Genomic DNA, 20,425 nt, shown 5'->3' with positions numbered 1-20,425 from the left:
GGGGAATTTAGGTATAGGGAGGGAAAAGGGAGTTTAGGATTAAGGTTAGAAACTGGGTGAAAAATTTAGGAGTCCCATGAGGACTCTGCAATTTACTAGGGTCGAGTTCTAGAAGGGCTTGGGAGTTGGGGTACTAGCTGTAAATGGAAAATCCTTACAACGTGCAAGCACTTGTAGAAGAACCATACATATATATGTTTTAGAGCATCTATATCATATTATCATACAATGTAAATAGCGAACGCTATTTCATCGTACCGATAATATCAAAACAACAAAATATTGAACAAACAGAACAGCGAATGTTTTCCAAGGGAAAAAAATTCGCTGCTCCGAAAAAAAAAAAAAAAAAAAGTTCAACACAAATTTAAGTGGGGGGCTTAGCCCCCCCACAACCCCCCCTACTTAAATATACTAACTCTGAGATCGCACCATAGTGGAGGAAATGGCAATGTCCCGAAGACGGCCCACCAAATTTTTTTCCTGGGAAAAAATCTGATGTTCCGTGACTTTGCTATTTTGCCATTTCGACAGTATCGGATCGATTAAAATAGCATTCGTTATTTAGTCCATTCAATACTGTCCTATAGACCCATTTTAGAGGTGCGTTTTTTTTTTTTTTACAGAAAAAGAGAGAATGATATGCAAATCTCTTTTTAACAGAGTGACAGAGAGCGAGACAGTGAGCAAGAGATACAGACTTTACCAGTTAGCCACCCTCTTGCCCAAGCTTTGTAAACCAACAATGATAAAAACTAAACCTGCCCCCCACACCCCCCCTAACTAAATGGAGCCCAATTATTCTGTGCTATTGAGGCCATAAGAAGGCTGAAACATGTCCACAGCTAGTGAGGTTTGGCTTTATTAGCCTGAATTTGTCCAGAACAGACTTAAAAAGGAAAAAAGTCATGGGCATTCAGAACTGCCATATAGCTGAAACACCTGATGTCCTTAAGGGGTCATTTGCATATATCCCATGTTACCTATAATGCAACAGGTTTTAAGGAATCACACAATGAAAATCTAGCTTGACTGTTTTTTTTTTTTGAATATTTTGAAGGGATGGCAATTGGTTATTTTGAAGAAGGGAAAGGATGGCAGTTGGTTTGAAGTGTGATAAGTCGGTTTCTGTTCATCACTTTTGTGAATGGAGCTGTCACACTCTGCTTTGCTTTTATCAGAAAGAACATAGACTTTAACAACACATCATTATTTTGTGGTATTAGATGGCTACCGTGAAATATCCAAACTACAGTTGTGACATTTTGCATTGCACTTTATAGCAACAGAAAAGTAAACATGTTTGGCAAACAGATGTTAAACGACAGCATCTGACAACTATTCTGACAGCTATAAACTGTAATTCAGTTTTAGTGTTCACTCACAGGTTTACAGAGTTGAAACATCTTCATTATGTAACAAGTCAGTGTTATCAATTTTTTAAATGAGGATTTATGCACACACATACATTTACAGGTCTACTGCGTATGACCAAATGCCGTAATGTCGAATGTAAAACACCAACAATACAAATTTGATCATACACACTAGAGAAAAAAGAAAAACAAAAGCCACAAACAATGGAGAGGAAAAAGTACAGATGTGTATACTTACCATAAATGTAGATGTTCGAGTGTATTCACTGTTGCAGTCATCACATTTGGGTTATCTGCCTGCAGGTAGCCCTCAGCTGGCCTGAATATCAGAGTCTTGGATTCCTGTGTTGGATGCTGTCTCTTCTTCCATGACGTCAGGTCGTCAGGAGTATAAAACATGCAGCCGATGCCATTACATCTGTTTTTCTTGCCCCAGATGTTAGGTGCCCCCACAATGGGAAGCAATTATATATAAAGGTGCACCTCCATCAAAAAGCAAATACACCAGAAAACTTAAATACACCAAACAAGAAGGAAAGGTAAAGCCAAGAGAAGTCAGAGGGCTGGAGGGAGGATAACCAGGACTGCAACAGTGAATACACTCGAACATCTACATTTATGGTAAGTGTACACAACTGTAGCATGTGATCCGCTGTGGCAACACCTAACCGGGAAAAGCCAAAAGAAGAAGAAGAAGAAGAAGAAGAAGAAGAAGTACACAACTGTACTATGTTCTTCGTGTTTCACTGTTGCAGCCATCACATTTGGATTGATTCCCAAAGCTAAGGAAGGGAGAAGGAAGTTAGAGAGCATTAGGGCCAGCTATTAAGCCCTGCAAGACTGCTCTGGATTTAGAAAAAATAGGCATGTGGTAATGCTTGGTGAAAGTATGTACAGAGCTCCAAATAGCAGCTTCCAGGACGTCCCTGTTAGGGACTCCTCTAAGAAAGGCTGTAGAGGTAGATGCAGCCCTGGTGGAATGTAATTTTATCCCCTATGGGGTAGGTTTTCCATGGTGCTTGTAGCAAAAATTAATGCAATGGGCTATCCATTTAGAAATGGTTTGCTTTGAAATGGCCTTCCCCTCTGGCCCTGCAGCAAAGACAACTAGCAGCTGTTCAGATTTTCTGAGAGGCTTAGTCCTGCCCAAATAAAATCTAAGTTATCTGTGCATGTCCAGAGAGTGCAGTATTCCCTTGTTTTTGTGGATTAGGGAAAAAAGTAGGCAAATGAATGGACTGATTTAGGGCCACGCTAGACACCACCTTGGGCATAAAGGAAGGATTGGTCCCGAGGGAAACCCTGTCTGCGTGGAAGATAATGAAGGGTTCCACTGAGGTCCTGTAATTCAGACACTCTTCTTGCTGAAGTGATGGCTAGAAGGAAGGCTGTTTTACAAGAAAGGAATTTCAAATCTGCAGTTGCAGCTGGCTCAAAGGGAGGGAGAGTGAGCTTTTCCAATACAAAGTTAAGGTCCCAGGCTGGAGTAGGGGCTCTCCCCGGGTGTCTTAAATGTTTTAACAGGGGGTGAGAGAAGAGGGGTGGCTCAGTATTATAATGTGCTGAAATGGCAGAGGCATGAATTTTAATTGACGAGAAAGATAGGCCCTTGTGGAGCATTTCAGTTAAGTACTGAAAAATATGAGGTAAGCTGGGCACCGTTGTGCCCATCCCCTGAGTCTGGCTCCAGGAACAGTATCTTTTCCACTTTTCAACATATAATTTTCTAGTACTAGGCCTCCTTGCCTCCAGAATGACATCTAGCACCTGTTTACTGAGGGATGCTATTGGAGAGCTCAAGGAATTAGCCATCAGGATTTGAAGCTGAGGGTGCAGAATCTGGCCCGCCTGCTGGTGCAGCAGGGAAGGGGTCTGAGGCAGGTGCCATGGTTCCAGCAGTGTCATACTGCGCAAGAGGGGGTACCCGTGCTGGTGTGGCCAGTTGGGTGCAATTACTATTGTCCTTGGCTTGTCCTGTTTGATCATTTGCAGAACCTTCGAGAGGAGAGGCAGAGGGGAAAAGGCATAAACTGAGAGGGCTTCCCAGGTAAAGGACAGGGCATCCACTTTCCAAGTCTGACTGTGGGAAGTCCTTGTGCAGAATTTGTCCAATTGGTAGTTCTGAGGGGAGGCAAACAGGTCTACCTCTGGAGTCCCTCATTTGTTCCTCAAGAGGTTGAACATTTTTGGTTCCAGTTTCCATTCGTGTGGGTCCATGAGATTTCTGCTTAGATCGTTTCCACAGAGCCATGGCTAGGGTGCAGAGAGGGTACGAGTGGGTTCCCCCCTGCTTGTTTATGTACCACATAACTGTGGTGTTGTCTGTCTTTATCAATAGTTGTCCTGGAAGAACGCGGACTTTGAAGGCTGTCAGGGAATTCTGTACAGCTAACATTTCTTTTTGGTTGATATGCAGGTGCATCTGTCTCGGGTTCAATTTGCCCTGAATGCACTGCCCTGCCAAGTGAGCCCCCCATGCATAGTCTGATGTGTCTGTTAGGGTTTGGGCGGCAAGAGGTAGAGTGAAAGGGAGCCCCTTGTTGCAGTAGCAGGCCTCTGCCCACCAAAGGAACTCTGTCTTTATACAAGGAATGATAGGAATCATTGATTCCAGGTCCTGAGAATGTTGATACCATAGGCTTTTTAGAAACCATTGTAGTTTCCTCACATGCAGTCTTGCATATGGAATTAGTAGAATGCAAGAGGCCATGAACCCCAGGGCTTGCAGAATTTTCCTTGCAGATAGCTGGGTCTTTGTGGCCAATACTTTGAAGTAGGTTGTCAAATAAACTTGTTTCTCCGGAGTGAGGGGAGTTGTGCTCAAGCTTGCTCCCAGGAATACAATCTGTTAGCAGGGTACTAAGTGAGATTTCCTTTCATTTATGGTGTACCCCAGTGAGGTTAGAAATTTCTTTACGAATGCCAGACGTTTTAATAGCAAGTCCTGGCTTTCTGCCTGAATCAGACAATCATCCAAGTATGGGTATATTTGAATATTTCTCTGCCTGCAAAATTCAATGGCTGGAGCTAGACACTTTGTAAATACCCTGGGCACAGTAGATAAGCCAAAGGGAAGTGCAGAGAACTGATAGTGCATGGAGCCTGCCTTGAAGCATATGTATTTCCTGCAATATTCCCTTATTGGAATGTGCAGGTAAGCTTCCTTTAAGTCTAAGGTTGCCGACCAGGCATTTTTGCCTAGCATATGAAGCAGCTGTTGAAGTGTTAGCATTTTGAATTTTGGGATTACCAGAAAGGTGTTTAGAAAAGAGAAGTCCAGGATAGGATGCCAGGAGCTGTCTTTTCTGGGTACCAGGAAAAGTCTTGAATAAAAACCATGTCCCCTTTGTTCTGCTGGGACAGGTTGAATAGCCCTGATAAGGAGAGAGAACCTGCTGTTGGGCCTATGCCCACTGATTTGGGGGTAGGTCTGGCCAACCGTTTGGGGTTGGTAGGGTGTGGAAGTGGAATCTGTATCCTTGGGAAACTATAGTCAAAACCCATTTGTCCTGGGTAATGAGTTCCCAGTTTTTTGCATGCAGGGCGAGCTTTCCTGCTAAGGGAGCAGGCAGTTGAGCACGGCTTGGAAGGGTTAAGGTTAAGTCATTGTGCCATTTTTGCATAGGGAGGTGGCTTACTACACCCTGCTTTAGAAGTGGGAGCCCCCCCACTGCTTAGGCCTGTGCATAGCCTGAGAATGCAATCTAGGTGGTCTGCCGTTCCTGGGTTTGGACCGAGAAGGCCTGGAAGAGACCAAAAAGGACCAATTCTTTGAAAGCCAATGCCTACTAAATCTGGGAGGCTGTACTTGTAGGAAATCTTTAACAGTTTGCATAGATTTAGCTTTTTCCTCCATCCTTTTGAGGACTTCTTTTGCTTTGTTGCCAAACAGGCCTTGGTTTAAGGGAGTATCCAGTAATTTAGCTTTAACATGATCTGGCAAGTTTTGCTCCTTAAGCCAAGCATGCTTTCTAAGTACAGACCCAGTGACAGCAGCCCTGCAAGATGCTTCTAAAGAGTCAAAACCACATTGCAAAGTATGTTTCCCAACTTGTTCTGCAGAATGCATTAAATCCTGTAATTCTTTGTGTTCAGCACAGTCAGGAATCACCATCATTTTCTGTTTAAGTAGTCCCATAATATGCTGCTGGTACTTCAACATATGAAACTGGCAATTTAAAGCCCTAATGGCCAAAGTAGCAGAAGTGTAAACCTTCTTACCCCATCTGTCTAAGGCTCTGGAATCTCTATCAGAAGGGGTAGGATTTTTGGCAGCAGCAGCCTTAATGCCTTTTGGTCCTTGGGAAATGGTCTCTGGATCCGCAGTAGGATTCTTGAAGATGAATTTGTGAGTGTCCGGTACTCTATAATACCGGTCAGGTTTTCTGGGAGCTGGAGGAGGTAAAGTGTCTGGGGAAAGGCTAGATTCCAAGAAAGCATCATCTACAATGTCCAGAACAGGAGGGATAGCTAAAGGCCTGTGTTGAGGAAAGAGTAAGAATTCTCTAAGTCTCTTTTTGGAGTCAGAGTAATCCTGGCTTTCCCAGCGTAAATGCTCTCTAAGAGTGTGCAATGTTTCACCAAAAGAAAAATCTTCTGGAGGGGAAGCAGAGGGAATGGAATTCTCTGCATCAGAATCCTCATTAGGTAGATAAGGACAAATCCTGGTAATCAGAAGAAACAGAAATATCAGATTCCTGATCAGAAGAATCAGAAGGAAAATCAGTTCTAGGTCTCTTATAGGGGGAAGGCTGGCTTCCCCTGATTAAGGTAATAAGGTCTTCAGCCATTCTAAGCATTTGTTTTTTAGGCATATGGGCGCGAGCATGCGGTATGGACATCAGTTTTCTAGGCATGGTGCGAGTTTTAGGCTTAAATGAAGACGATGGCATCGATTTAAAATGCAAGTCTGTAGGCCTGAATACACCCTCAGAAGCCGGTGCCCATTAAAGGTAGAGACATCCGCAGGTTCCATAGTCAAAGAAGCATCTTGTGGCATACCGGACTCCGAATGGGTCTCAGTAGAGGCCTGCGAATTTGAAGTAGTGGTTATCAGGGGCTGCGAAAGCACCTCACTGAGTACCGGCGGACTGTTGACTAGCTTAACGTCAGCATTGTCGGCAGTTTTGAACCTATGCAGTCTGTCTCTGTCTTTATCCTTACATTTAAGTATGGATACAGAGTACCAAAATAATTTGCTGCAAAGATAGCCTGACGACAAATAGTTCAGGGTTGAAAAAGGCACAAAATCGACAGCGAGGGACATTGTGGTCTGGGCAAAAGCAAGGGATGCAGTACGAATGAAAATCTTTATGAGGTATTTGCTTTCCACAGGTAAGACAATTGTTAACGTTTACTGACATTGGTTGCAGCAAGAAAAATGATCCCCAATTGAGTACTTATTTTTTTGAAGACTTCGGTTCTGAAACTCGAAAACGAAAATTTCAGGAGTTGGCCGACCGGCACTTGCGAACTGCTTCTGCTTTGGGCACCACATGGCAAGAAAGACTGATGTAATGGCGTCAGCTGCACGTTTTATACCCCCGACGACCTGATGTCATGGAAGAAGAGAAGGCATCCGACGCAGGAATCCAAGACTCTGGTATTCAGGCCGGCTGAGGGCTACCTGCAGGCAGATAACCCAAATGTGATGACTGCAACAGTGAAACACATAGAACATCTATTTCCTTTCCCAATATTAAAACTACCCCCCCCCCCCCCCGGTAACACTAACCTGAAATTTGTCTGAATAATGGCAGTGTTACAGAAAGATTTTAATGATGCTAAGGTACAGTGTTAGGGTTGAGGAAAGGGACAGTGTTACAGTTAGGGTTAGCACCCATTAGTAAACAGAGCCAAAATGTAATTTATTTAGCATTCTGTAAATGTTGCCCAGCATATTGCACAGGGGAAACAAATCTTAAATTAAAAGAAATAATTAGTGACCATTTATCAGATATCAGAAGATTAACTGAAACAAATTCATTACATAAATATAAAAAAAGCAGAGGCCATGACCATCAGTTTGTTTTTTGGTGTTAAAAAGTAATCAATGACTGTATCAGGGGAGAAGACATTACTACCATAACTGAAGCAGAGGAATATAAATGGATAAAAACTCTTTAGAGGCCAATACTTCTCCTCGGTTGAATGAAATGGTTAGCTTAAAACCTATTTTAATGAATAGGTAATGGTTTTATTTCATGTGATTATTAGTATTGTATAATTTTAACTATTCAACCAAAAGAAGCATTGTATGCAAAGGCTTTTTTGGTGAAGTTAAGCTTGTTTTACTTTATTAAACTTGTTCTTCCATGCTTAGCAGTGGCAGTTTTGTTTTGCTTGTTCACATTGATTTATCAGATGTGCTGGTATATACCTGCTTGACCGGGAAATAGCATGAAATTTGGATTTCATCAGTAAGGTCCTTGACAAGGTGGTCTGTATGCAGCTAGACTGTTATTTGCATGACAATTAAATCTGTGACCCATTCTAATCCAGTTTTAGATGTATTAGTAGCAGTTCAGGAATTTTGACCTCCCCCTACCCTCTGACACAGGAGTGCTTACAGGGTTCTGCCTTAGTCAAATTACTGTTTACCATATACGTGCTCCTGCTTGGGGACATTATTAAAAGCAGAAATCTAAAATTTCCATTCCTACAACAATTATACACAGCTATCTCTCTCTTTCCCCGAAGGCTCTACCTCTGCTCTGAATAAACTTGCCTCACCTTTAAACAGTATCCGCAAATGAATATTAATCACCTCAAGCTCAACAGCAGCAAAAAATGACTGCTGTGACTGTCCATGCTACTACCAAGCTGACAGATTACAACTGGTGCAGAACTCTGCTGCTCAGATACAAACTGGCATACCTAGATACATCACATTACACAGGTACTGCCAAGATTACAGTGGCTACCTACTTGGTTTTGTACTGCCTATAAAATCCTTGTCTTGGTTTGTCCAGCCCTGCATAAGTTGGGTTCCCCTTATCTCAAGGAACTTTTCAGCTGGTGCTAGACTGCACTTGCCTTACAATCCTCTTATGGATTCTCCGAGTTTCCCATGGTCCACTGGGATACCTCAGGGGCTCACTCCTTTGTGTAATAGAGGCCATTTGAGGAATTTCTTGCCTGACTGGCTTTGAACAGTCTTGACTGCTTGACAGTTTCAAGTACTCACTAAGACTTCTCTATAATGTGGTATATGAAGCTTAAGTAGCCAGCTGCTTGTTTTCATTCTACTATTAGTTTATTCCTTAATGCTTTCGTAATTGTCAACACACTTAAGCACTTAAATGAACTTGATATGCATTACTAGTTTGTGCATTCTCCCAAGCAACAATTAATCTATTATTGAAGAAATTCCACAATAGCTGAACACTTTTATGCAAAAAAAAAAAAAAATCATAATTGGTGATGTAAACAGAGTGGGAGCAAATTTAAAATTATACAGTTCTGCACAGCTAGTAGATGTCACCACAAGAATTCACAAAAAAAAACAGAGAACTTACATAGACTGGATACTCATAAAAAGACCCACAATCATAAGCATAGTAGGGACTTCACCAGACAGTATCAGTGACCACTTTCCAGTTTATTCAACAAGACAGCAAAAGAATATCCCCAAACAGACAATATATAAGCAAGTTCATAGCTTCACTAGATCTAACCCTGAAAATTTCAGGTTAACCCTTAAGCAAATCAACTGGATCTTCCTTAAAAGAATTCCTTTAGATGAAGTAGTGTCCTTATTCAATCAAGTCTTCTCAAACCTACCCAATGAACATGCACCCCTTTGAACTAAGAGGGTTACAGCAAACCTAGCACCATGGCTAACTAGGTCAACTAGACAGCTACTTTAACGGAGGGGATCGTGCACAGAAAATATGGTCCAAAAATAAGAACCTGGGTACCTTCCTAAATTTTACACACCTTAAATGCCTAGTAAAACAGCACATTAACAATGACAAAAAAAATATTTCACTAACTAACTCTAAACTACTGTGGTCTAAAATACAAACATTACTCCATCCCAGGCAAAGCGACCCCCCCCCCCCAATACAAACTACTCTGAAAATATAGCCACCCAGTTCAACTCGCACTTCGTTAAACTCCATCTTAGCTCTCACCAAAAGATGACTAATCACACCCCCACCCCACCATTCCCATAGCACAAAATAATAATACACTACAATTCATCCTCAAGCCAGCTCCACTACATTAATCAAAAGTTACCTACTAAACCTTAAACCAACAACAATGGCCATTAACAACATCCCTACTGAATACCTGAAAATCTCAGCCAAAGCCATAACTTACCCAGTATCAATCCTCATCAAGGTCCCTGAAATTTGAAAAAAATCTTTCATCATACCTCTCCACAAAGGGGAAAAACTCTACTCACCTAACTACCTGCTTATTGCTACCCTGTCTAAAATTCTTGAAAAATTTGTCCACTCTCAACTCCTGCAATACCTTAACAATCATAATCTACTCTCCAATACAAAACATGGCTTCCACCCTGGCTACAGTACAACAACCGCCCTCATACGTTTTATCATAGAAACAGTGGTACATTAGTGTCAATTCTCTTTCTAGATCCGTCTAACGCTTTTGATACTGTTTCTCATCAAAAATTTCTCTTGGAATGTTCCTTACTAGGACTTACTACGCAATAATTTACCTAGTTTCTCAGTTAACCATCAAATACGCAGCAGCTGTAAAATGGCAAGAGGAATCCTCATCTTTCCTACCAGTTACAGTCAGAGTACCCTAGGATCTATCCTAGGGTCCCCTCCTTTTCAACATCTTTATCAAAACGGTAGAAACAGCAAAACACAAGTCCCAAGAATTAGGTGCCTCACATGAACGAAGAAAATACAAATGAACAAAGCAAACTGTGAGTGCACAAACACAGCTTCTAGTTGCAGACAAATCGTTTATTAAAGAATAAGCGCTTTCATGTCTGTATATGATCCTACATCAGATTCCTGTTACAATTCACCAAAACCACACTATAAAAAACAGCAATCATTTTAAAGCTTCCAGTCACAGAGGAGAACCAATTATTCAATCAAATCACATTAAAACCAATAACATTCCCTTAGTCAAAGCAACAGAAAAACAGACAGCATAAAATATTTATTAATTAATCCTAAAAACTAATATAAACATTAAGAAATACTATAAAAAGGCACATAAAATAGATTCAAAACATGATTTTTAACAAGTTTCACTTATTCAATGTTCTGTCTAGTACAAAATGGCTTTATAAAAACCCTATCATTCAACCCATAATATTTATCTGGCTGTAGTCGTATGATCCATTTTGTCTATACCTTTTCCGTCATGTTTTTTGTATTTCCTAATCTAGGGCTCATTTATACTAATTCTAAAACTATGAATTTAAACTTATGTAATGTTCCTTCATCCAACACATGTCTAGCTATACTATTTGTTTTGTCTTCTTTATTAATTGCATATATGTGTTCTCTGATACGTTCCCTTAGGGTTCTATTGGTTTTTCACACATAGAATGCTGGACATTTGATGGAGTATGCTAAATATACTACGTTTCTACTGCTACAATAAGCATAATGGTGGAAAACATATTCCTTTTTTGTAGGAGGATGGATAAAACTTCTATCTCCTATGTATGAACACAAAATTGCAGTTCCTACAAGCAAAAGTGCCTTTCTTTGAAATTCTATAACATTTCTGCTTTTGCCCTCATAACATAATAACCTCTTTAAAGAATTGAGCACCTCTCTTACAACCCATTTAAGTTTCTCATCAGCTAATAAAATTTTCCAGTACTTGGAAATTATATTTTTCACATCACTGTTATTCCTAGTAAAACAGATAACCATTCTACATTTTTTAGCAGTTCTGTCACAAGAGGTTCTATTAGGAGAGGTAGTATATAGTTTTCTATCTCTAAAAAAGGGGCTTCCTTTACCTTCACAATCAGTTTTTTTCTTTCAAACACATTATAAAGCACTCATTAGATCTATAGCTTCTTTGTAGGAAATTGTGCTCTAACTACCTAAGGGCCACGTCACATTCTTGGTTTAAACTAGTGACGCGAGAGGTTTGTAGGCTTTGTCCCTTGACAATATTTATGTGGGGTGCATACCATCTCTAAGAGATTATTCTTTTTGCACGCTTTCCTAAAAATACTTGTAGAGATACCATTTGTACCCCTCGAAAATTTAACATCCAAAAATTCAATGCTGTCAAAAGACCAAGCACATGTAAACTGCACAATGTCTGCAATATTATTCAAATACATAATAAAGCAATTCAGGTCTTCTACTGTACCTCCCCACAACAAAAATATATCATCAACAAACCTTTTATAGAATAGTTGTTGCTGTTGTTGGTCTTTTCGGCTTTTCCCAGTTAGGGGTCGCCACAGCAGAACTCTGGTCCGCTAATGATTGGCAGTAGATTTTTTTATGGTGCCGAGTTGCCAGCCCGACGCCCAACCTTCAGCGAAGGCATGCCCATTCACGCATGTCTTTCGGAGCCACTTGACTGCTGGGAGGACATAAAGACTCCACACAGAAGGCACTCCAGCCGTGAATCGAGCAGGAGAACCTCTTGCTGTGAGGCAACAATGCTACCGCTGTACCACCGCAGTATATACAAACATTTTATAGTGCTGAGTTAAATATCGCTTGTTCTCGATATATATGTGGTTTGCCAAAAAGCCATGACTAAATTTGCACAAGGTGTGCCCACCTTTTTTTCTGAAGAAAATAATCTCCATCATAAATACATTGTCAAAATCATATCAAGTAACATACAGTACAGAGCAACTTTATGTTTCTTTCTTTAGATATGTACTGCCTAACATAGTCAATCCCATCCTCATTTGGTATTGATGTAAATAAAGATGTCACATCCATCGTAACAAATAAACATTCTGCCTTATACCTATGGAAGAAAACAAAATCTAATAAGGAGGATACAAACTTTTCATTATCTTTCAAAATCATTTCTCCTTTGTCAACAATTAGTCTCAACATCTTCTCAATAAAAATGGATATGGGCTCTGTCAGTCAGCCAGCCTCTACTTGCTACTATAGGTCTAAGTGGGGGGGGGGGGGTCTCAATAATTATTATGGACTTTCGGTAAGCCTCTAATAACAGGAACAAGTGGACATCCAACTAAAAAATATTTATATAAATCACTGTCAGTTTGTCGACACATTAACATATCATAAAGATTAGTATAAAGATTTTTAATAATATGATCCAATTCATTTCCTGTCAATAAAATAGAAGTCTCAGTATCATATAGCATACAAAGCATCTTATTAGCATAACTTTCTTTGTCCATAACAACAGCACACCCTAATCTGCTGGTCTAATAACTAACATTTAGTCTTCTTGGGTAGGAGTCTATCAGCATAGCACATCTTGACTTAGTAATATTTGCCCACTCTTCCTTGCAAAAGCATTCCAAATCTATCATATGGGGAGTGAATCTCTTGTCCACAGCCTTCTTCAGGTCACCCCACAGATTTTCTATTGGATTTAGGTCTGGGGTCTGGCTGGGCCATTCCAAAACTTTAATTTTCTTCTGGTAAAGCCATTCTTTTGTCGATTTGGATGTATCTTTGGGGTCATTGTCGTGTTGAAAGGTGAAATTCCTCTTCATCTTTCTAGCAGACGCCTGAAGGTTTTGGGCCAAAAGTGACTGGTATTTGGAACTGTTCATAATTCCCTCCACTTTGACTAAAGGCCCAGTTCCAGCTGAAGAAAAGCAACCCCAAAGCATGATAATGCCACCACCATGCTTCACCGTGGGGATGGTGTTCTTTTGGGCGTGCAAAGTGTTGTTCTTGCGCCAAAATGTACAGTTTGGAATTGTAGCCAAAAAGTTCAACCTTGGTCTCATCAGACCATAACACATTTTCCCCCATGCTTTTGCGAGACTTGATGCATTGTTTTGCGGCAAATGTAGCTTCTAGAATTGTGGCCAAAAAGTTCAACATTGGTCTCATCAGACTACATTTTCCCACATACTTTTGGGAGACTTGATGTATTGTTTTGCAAATTTTAGCCGGGCCTGGATGTTTTTCTGTGTAAGAAAAGGCTTCCGTCTTGCAACCCTACCTCACAGTCCGAACATATGGAGAATACGGGAGATTGTTGTCACATATAGTACACAACCAGTACTTGCCAGAAATTCCTGCAGCTCCTTCAGTGTTGCTGTAAGTCTCTTGGCAGCCTCCCTGACCACTTTTCGTCTGGTCTTTTCATAAATTTTGGAGGGATGTGCAGTTCTTTGCAACATCACTGTTGTCCCATATTTTCTCCACTTTCTGATGATTGTCTTCACTGTGTTCCATGGTATAGCCAATGCTGTGGAAATTTTTTTGTACCTTTCTCCTGACTGATACCTTTCAACAACGAGAACCCTTTGATGCTTTGTAAGCTCTTTGCGAACCATGGCTTTTGGTGTAGCAGGCAACTGAGTAAATGTCAAGAAAATCCTACTAGGACAGCTGAACTTTATTTGGGGTTAATCAGATTCTCATTAATGGCAGGTGTATACCCAAGAAGACTGAATGCTGTAATTAAATCAAAAGGTGCTTCAACAAAGTATTAGTTTAAAGGTGTGCACACTTATGCAACCAGTGTATTGTACTTCATTTTTTATATTTTTCCCCCTAGTAGATTTGTTTGTTTTTCAACTGAATTGTATAGGTTATAGGTCACATTAAAGGTGGGAAAATTTTGAAATCATGTATTGGGGTCTCATTTTTTATATCACAAAAACCTGGCATTTTAACAGGGGTGTGTACACTTTTTATATCCACTGTATACCCCAAAGCATCCCTAACACCTGTCCCACACCTAGCATTTCCGAGGACCACGTCTTAAATGTCCTCTCCAAGGCCATAAACATAGCCTCTATGGGACCAGACAACATCCCGGGCTGTGTTCTACATGGGCTAAAACAGGAATTAGCATCACTATTGGGCACACTTTTCAATCACAGCCTAAGCACTGGCTTTGTCCCAGCAGAATGGAAAATAACTACCAGCATCCCTTTGCACAAAGGGGGTGCATCCATGGACCTCGGGAACTACAGACCCATTAACCTGACTAGCCTCATCTGCAAGGCCATGGAACGAATCATCATGGACCTTATTAAAGATACAGGAAATCTCCAAACGCTCAACCCCACCCAGTTTGGCTTTATCAAGGGGAGAATATGCCCGTTAAACATGGTGGACTTCTTCCAGACAGTCACCAAAGCCCTAGATAAGGGCGAATCTGTGCATATAGCCTACCTAGACTTAGCCAAGGTCTTTGACACAATCCTCTAACTCAGGCATCATTGATAAGCTCACCCACCTTGGTATCAACCCATATACTGTCAGTGGGTTGCAAACTGGCTCACTGATAGAACTCATACGGTCAAAATAAGGGACTCTACCTCCTCCAGCAGACCTGTAACCAGTGGTGTTCCACAGGGATCAATTGTGGGACCCCTAATGTTCGGAATCTACTTCTCCGAAGTACATGCTAAAACTAAAGAACTATGGCTGACAAAGTCTGCGGATGACTGCAAACTGGGAGTGATAATTGAAACCTCTAACGATGTCAACATCTTGCAAGAAGGTCTTACGCAGACTAATGACTGGCACCAAAGCCATGGTCTTAAACTAAATGCAAAAAAATGCATCACCATCCCCTTCGGCAAGGGTAATGTTCCTGCAAAATACCACATCAACAATACCCTAAACAAACAGTTAGTGGTGACAGATATGGGCACACAGGTTGACAGCAATCTTAACTTTGATCACCATTTCTCCACAGTGGTAAGAAGGGCATTTTATATTGCTCATCTCATAAGCAAGGGCATTGCCTCCAGAAAAAATAAAATAAGTTATAACCCTCCTGTACACTCTTCCTTCATCAGGCCAATAAGAGTACAACGCTCCCTTTGGTATGTTTTTGTCCAAAGACCTGCAGCAACTGGAAAGACCACACTTCCTTACAAAGAAAACTCAGGGTCTTCAAGATCTGTCTTATGCAGACAGACAGAAATTGTCACTCATGTACATACTACTCAGGGGCAACCTGTACCTTGCATATATGGCAACCTCAGACACATTTTTAATGGAAATGCTGCACATTTTCAAGTCAAATGGCATACGGGTCATTTGCTCAAAGGACCTTAACCTGGTATGTGACATCAACAGACCTTGCTCAACAGACAGATTTGTCTCAAAAGAGGTTGCTCCACCTTTGAAACAAGCTTCTTATTCATGTTAAATCCCCTCGTTGGCGCTATTTAAACATGATTTGGATGACTGGATGGGTAACCAGAAATTCACCCAAGGGGTTCCACCTGTGTCCCTCTTGGACAGGGGCAACAGGTGCTGATTTTAGTGTCTGCTTGAACCAAACACACTTGGGAACATGGGTTGAACTTGGCTAGGCGTGTAAGGGCCCTGGGGTCATTAGCTTAGTAACCTGCTACAATCCTATGGACCTGTCCAGCCACATAAGTGATGCCTTAACAATCTGCCTCAAACTTCAAACAAGGACTTCCACTTCAGTGATTTTCAGAATCACTTAAAGATTATTCTGCAGGAGGTGCACTGGGGTTTATACACTTAAACATGCTAACACCTGCCTACAGCAAGATACAGACCATTTGTGTAACTACTTTCTAGAAGTCAAAGACCTTATGAAGGTTGTTAACAGATCCACAGGGTCTATATTGTTTTGCCAAGCATCCTAACATCCAAATGTTGAAGGGTACCATCAGTGAAAAAATACAGCTGTTTGAGAATGTTTCTGTGTTTAGCACTACAAAAGTATAATTTCTGTTAAGAGAATTTGTCTAAATGCAACAAGGAATTCTCTCACTGCTGGTCAGTTTCATAGAAAAATAGTGCAGTCCTTGGTGTCAGAAACATAATATATTCCTCAATATAAATTAACAGCAGTTAAGTTAAGACATTGTGCCACAATTCTGCATGTCACTGGAGACATTTCAAGAACAGTAGACAAAATGCCACCAATCAGAAACAGGTTTACAAATTACTGTGACCACGGAAAGAACCCGGCATTTATTTGCAACTTGTTCTATACAAAGTCACAGAAGTCTGCAGACACACAAAAGCTTGTGCTACTGGAGTAAACACTCAGATGTGCCTTACTGAAGCAATAACATGCATTCAAACAAACCAGACATCAAATGTTCAGAAATGACAATCAAATACAAATGTAAACCAAACTAGAAAACCGTAAGACAAGCCAATGGAAACACAATGCAAAAACCACAACTACAAGCCCCATTGTACTCCTTAAGCCACAACCAACATTTTATGTCCTTCAAACATCAGCCATATTTGGCAAGCTGTATGATCCATTAGCAAGAGATGCAATATTTTGACCTACAAGAATTTATCAAACAAGGTCCAGGTTATTAAGAGTACTGCATATGACCTTATCAAAAGCTAGGGATGTATTTAGTGTAACAGAAATCATAAGTGTGTGGTTAAATAGATTTCTTTTCCCAGGTAATTCATTTAAGACAAAAATGTGAATCAAATAAAAATGTGAAAATATGAAATAAAGTGTGAACATAATAAACAAAACTGAAAATGTGTTGCAACAGTAAGGGATATGAGAAAAAGTGCTATGAGGTGGAAATGAAAAAAAATGGTACAACTGAAACTGCAGACTTGTAGTGGATGTGACTATAAGAATGCATGGAAAGAGTGTCCTGCAATTACTCAGCTGTGTAAAAACTGAATCTTTTTTTTTCAAATATGTGCAAAAGACAAAAAAGCTTGCTCAAACAAATCTTGATGTTGTTGAACACAAGTGTGAAAGAAAGCTGTTTTTGGCACAATTAAAAGTTGAAAATGAAGTCTGAAAATGCATTATAAATGACAGCAGACTGCACATTTGACTTTTATCCAGAAATGCTAAGAATTAATGTGTGAAATGCTGAATTTAAATTAGCCACACATGCAGACTGCAATATAACCAAATACACTTTTGGAGCACTGGAGCTAAAAAGGTACAGGAAATGAAGTTGTGTGTGCTTTAACACATTCAGGGCATCAAAAAAAAAAAAACTGTGAACATAAACATAAAAATAAAAAGCATACAATCCTATTAAAAATCACCACACTTAAACTTAACATTTTGGACCATCTGTCTTGTGAGTTCACAGAAAGAAAAGAGAGAGAGCAGGCTTCACATATTCAGGAAAAGTCAGTAAGACATTCAAGAGGCATTTTGAATACTGCATAGAGCCTTAACAATCATGTCTTTTATAGCTATGCTGTTACTTACTGGATTAGAAAGTTTGCCATAAAAACATGATATGAAAATAAATCCTAATCATCAGATATTCAAACATGCACAGTATTTCTCATGAGTAGAAATGAGAAGTAATGAAATAAAATAGAAAACTCAGAGTCACTAAGAAGCAATTAGAGCCAACAAAATTTGTAACAGTACACCTATTTTTGTAAAGCGGGATAAAATTAACATGCTTGCTAATCTGCAAGCATGGAATGGAATAAAGCAATTAAAATACAGCATTCCCCACTGCTTACAGCAGAAAATGTGGTCTGAATGTCAAATCCCAAATGCTTTCAATACTAAATGCAAACCAGGAACTATAGCAGAAAACCTGACGAATAAGGTACTAACTTGTTTAGATTTAATTTATTTTCCACTTCCATTTGGTATTTCACCAGTTTTAGAGGTACAACAAAGAGCAACTGCACAAGAATCGGAAGGTCAGGAAGATGTTTAAAACATAACAGATTGCCCATTAGAATGCAGTCAGAGACAAGGTCATGGCAAGAAACCAGAACTGCTATTAAGATAGCAGAATTTTAAGCTAAATAAATGAGAAGTGACAAGTCTGAAACACACTGGTCACATTTTACTGTAAGAGAGACTGAAGCCTGATATAGAAAAGTCAAAGTAAGAGTACATCTGAAAAAGCCAGAAGGCAAGCATGGATTAAACAGAATTCTAGGATTGATGCAGAATATTGCAAAGTTTGTTCCTTTGCCTAATGTCTGAAGTAATTATGACTCTAAGAAAGTCATCAGAGTAAGACATACCCTTGGAATGGAACTAAGAAAAGGAACCAAGTTCTGAAAGACACAAGAAGCATGTTATAGCACCAATACTATTACTTAAAAGGATGTGAATAAGTTAGCCAGAATGTGTTAAATACTGGAACCCTATGAAATAGGTTGCCTATGAGTCAGACCATATCCAGATGAAAAAAGAGAACTATCAGACAGAAAAGAACTGGTCATTACTATATACAAGTGAGAAACTTAATGAATGTGGCAAAGTAGTAAAAGTGGAAACAGGCTACAAAACCAATGCAGAGCTTATCTGGAATGTTTTTGTAAAACGTACCTCCAAGGTTTCAGAAGTCACTGCTTAATCTTCAGAAGTATAACCTGAAAGTGAAATAGAAACAAAATATGGGACTATACATACTAGCTATGTTGAGAACATATTTACTACAGGAACATGAATAACAGTTCAAGAGCTACTAGAATTTTTGGGTAATTCTATACTTAATGAAATAAGAAAAGAAAAATCACTGAGACTAACTTGAGAAGGAAGCCACTGAAAGATTTTACAATGAGAGACTCACCTGAGCAAAAGTCAGCATGAAAAAAAATATTTCTCTTTCTAGGAGAAAGTAAGTTATGCCCAAGTCAAAGATTAGTATGCCCATATGTTCACAGGTAGTTACTAAGCATACAGCCCAAGAGTCCACTGAACAGCCAAGCCCAAATTCCCAACTGTTCCAGAACACAGCATGTTTATGTGACTTGCTCAAAGTCACAGCAGGCAAATGGCGACTGAGGGAACCAAATCCTGTACTACAGGGAGTAGCCTAGTAACAGCTCAGTCTTAATTCTCTGCACTAATACTCAAACTTTGCAAAATAATAGCCCCAATCAATTGGAAGATAACTGCATGGAAGAATACTGAGCCACAACTGTGAACAGCAATTCAGAGTAAGACATAATGTATTGGCCACAAATGGCAATTAAAATACTTGTGCCACATGAAGCAATTCACTCCATGACAACAACTCAAAGGAATACATTATAGCATACATATCCAATCACGTCAAGAAAGCCATGTACCTTATTTGTATAGATGATTTTTCCAAGTTCTCTGAAAAAAATCAAACTGACTGAAACAAGTGTGGTTAATGCATTAAAATCTACATTATTAAAGTGGATACCTGTTGTGGGCATATCAGACAACTATGTACAATATAAACATCAGGCCTTTGGAAGAACTTGTTACTTGTGTAAAGTTCCAGTCACACATTTAATAAACAAGTGGAGACTGCCATTCAAACAGTGAAGACATGAATAAGAACTATAAAATTAGCTTTTGGGACTGCCATCTCACTAGCTCAACTATTTATTCATTTTTGGACTACCTGCTTAATCTAAAGCAGATTTCTGGGGGACTCGTTCTAACACAAGCTCAACTGTTCATTAATTCTCCAATTACGCACTTAATCTTTAAGGGTCAAACATTCTACCTTTACACAAGGGAGGCAATTCCACCGAACTTACTAATTAACACCCAATCACCATCCTGTCACCCTTATCAAAAATCCTAGAGAGTCCTAAATACCCAATTCATGGACTACCTTCACACACAAACTATTATCAAACACTCAACATGGCTTTTGCCCCTCTCTCAGTACCACCACAGCCTTAATGTATTTTACTAACACTGTAAACCACTACAGAAATGATGGGAAATTTGTATCTGCCATATTTTTTAACTTGTCAAAAGTCTTTGATATGGTAAGTCAGAATAAACTCATCAGTTTTCTCTCCATAATAAACTTTAGTAGCTCCTCTATCACCTGGTTCCAAAACTACCTACCAGGACAACAGCAGGCCATCCAATGGCAACACCACCTTTCCCCTCAACTCCCAGTCACCTTAGGGGTACTACAAGGCTCCATACTTGGACCTCTATTTTTCTCTCTC

At 39.9% G+C, this 20,425-nt stretch overlaps 1 protein-coding gene across 8 annotated transcripts in view; it reads right to left on the bottom strand.

Annotated features, from left to right (window-relative positions):
- Nucleotides 1-20,425, bottom strand: part of B3GALNT2 (beta-1,3-N-acetylgalactosaminyltransferase 2) — a 1,092,678-nt gene that overhangs the window by 1,063,702 nt on the left and 8,551 nt on the right. The window contains exon 2 of one of the 8 annotated variants that reach the window (XM_044075837.1): nt 18,810-18,853. The exons of the other annotated variants lie outside the window; for them this stretch is intronic. The gene's annotated coding sequence lies outside the window, so the exon portion shown is untranslated. The remainder of the gene's footprint in view (nt 1-18,809; nt 18,854-20,425) is intronic. 8 annotated transcript variants of the gene reach the window in all.

This window comes from Protopterus annectens, chromosome 1.part1 (assembly GCF_019279795.1).
Source record: "Protopterus annectens isolate FY-2018-M chromosome 1.part1, PAN1.0, whole genome shotgun sequence".
In the NCBI taxonomy this organism is placed as follows: Eukaryota; Metazoa; Chordata; order Ceratodontiformes; family Protopteridae; genus Protopterus; species Protopterus annectens.
Note: the sequence above shows the minus strand (reverse complement) of the source record. Positions and strands in the feature narration are given on the sequence as shown.